The following is a 2,043-nucleotide window of genomic DNA, read 5'->3' on the forward strand; positions in this document are numbered from 1 at the left end:
AGGGCCAGCCAGTCACTGACTGGCTGGCCCTAGGGTGCCAAACTGCACCTGGCTCCGCCAAAAGCTCTGCATCCAGTTCTGCTTTCGTTGCGGGGGGGGGGGGGGAAAGCGGGATCCCCAACTTGCCGTGCTGCTCCTAAGGAACCGGGGAGGGGCGACCATCTGTGGTTGTTGTGCGGGGGGGGGGGAGAAAGCGCGATCCCCAACTCGCCATGCTGATCCTCAGGAACCGGGCAGGGGTGAGGCAAGCTTGTGGTGCCCGGCGCCCCCCTCCTGGGCGTGTTTCTGGGAGGTCTCCAGGTCCCCCCGGGAGGTTAGCATCTGTGCTGAGGAGGCGTGGGCGCCACAATTTAGCCTTGCCTAGGGTACAGAGATTCCCTTGGACTGCAAGGAGATCAAATCAGTCAATCCTCAAAGAAATCAACCCTGACTGTTCCCTGGAAGGCCAGATAATGAAACTGAAGCTCAAAGACTTTGGCCACCAAATGAGAAGGGAGCCCTCACTGGAGAAGACCCTGATCCTGGGAAAGACTGAACGTCAAAGAAGGAGGGGATGGCAAAGGATGAGATGGTTAGACAGTGTGTCATAGATGCAACGGACATGAAATTGAGCCAACTTCAGAGGAATGGGTTGCAGCTGGGATGCAGTGAAGCAAACAAGCAAAATAATCTCCGTTCTTGGCCAAGGCAGTCCCAATTCTGCCACCCGCTTCCAAAATAAATGATTTTGCATTTATTTAGGTGGGTCGCCGTGTTGGTCTGAAGCTTATACCCAGAATAAAACTTTGTTAGGTCCTGGTCACACGGAGGATTTGCCGTGCAAGAGGCACGAATGTCGGGCGGAGTATACGGGCGCGATCACAAGAACACATCTGGCAAGCGTAGCACACCCTGGGCTATTTTGGGGCAGGAACGCACAGGAACGGAGTTCCGGCTGGCTCCCGAGTTGGCCACGCCCAGCAGGAAATAACCAGGCTCTACCCGCAAATCTCCAGGAGCTTCCCAACCCCGAGTTCCAGCCCTAAGCAGTCCCCAAAAATGTGTTGCAGCTGGGATGCAGCGAAGCAAGCAAACAAAATAATCTCCGTTCTTGGCCAAGGCAGTCCCAATTCTGCCACCTGCTTCCAAAATAAATGATTTTGCATCTATTTAGGTGGGTTGCCGTGTTGGTCTGAAGCTTATGCCCAGAATAAAACTTTGTTAGGCCCTGGTCACACGGAGGATTTGCCACGCAAGAGGCACGAACGTCGGGCGGTATTATGCTAATGAGTTCCTGCTGGGCTTTTTCTACAAAAAGAGCCCTGAGCACACCCATCGCCGACCTGTGTCATCCACCCGAAGATCTGGAGTTAAAAAATACCCGGGAAAGCCTACTAGCAAACGGTTTGCTATGGGCTGTCGACGGAATACCTACGTGTGATCGCTCAAGTGCGCTCCTCGTGCCAGAAACACGCGCCGACAAACAAAACCCTGATTTGCCGCCGCGGCGTCTGAGCGTGTTCTGCCGTGTTAAATTGCGCCGGCGCGAAAAGCCACGCCTCCCCTCGCGTTATCTGGCCCGTGTGACCGGGGCCTTAGTCTTAAAGGTGCCCCTGGACCTTTTAAGTTCCCTCTAAGCTGAGTTAACGTGAGCTAGCTCACAGTTTTTTAGCCTCCGGCTCACACATTTTTGTCTCAACTTGTGAAGGACGGATCCAGAGCAAACGGATTTACGCGGTAGCCAAATCGCTCGCTCACCACTTTAAATGCCAGGAGCTCACAAAGTAAAATTTTTGCTCACAGGACTCCACAGCTTAGAGGGAGCAGACTTTGTTCTGTTGCATCTATTTGTCTGAGATAATTCTGACACGGGCACATTTCATAGAATAAGAGGTGCAGGAACTCATTAGCGTAACTCATTAGCATATGCCACACCCCCTGACCTCACCAGAAGTGTGTCAGAAGGCAACACCCCACCGCTCAGGCTCCACTGGACTCTTTTGGATTGCTAGCTATTGGGGGGGGGGAACATGCAGATCTGTCCTCGCAGAGGAGGGAGAGCTT

This window comes from Gekko japonicus, unplaced genomic scaffold (genome assembly GCF_001447785.1).
Source record: "Gekko japonicus isolate JY-2015 unplaced genomic scaffold, Gekko_japonicus_V1.1 scaffold2817, whole genome shotgun sequence".
Taxonomy (NCBI): domain Eukaryota; kingdom Metazoa; phylum Chordata; class Lepidosauria; order Squamata; family Gekkonidae; genus Gekko; species Gekko japonicus.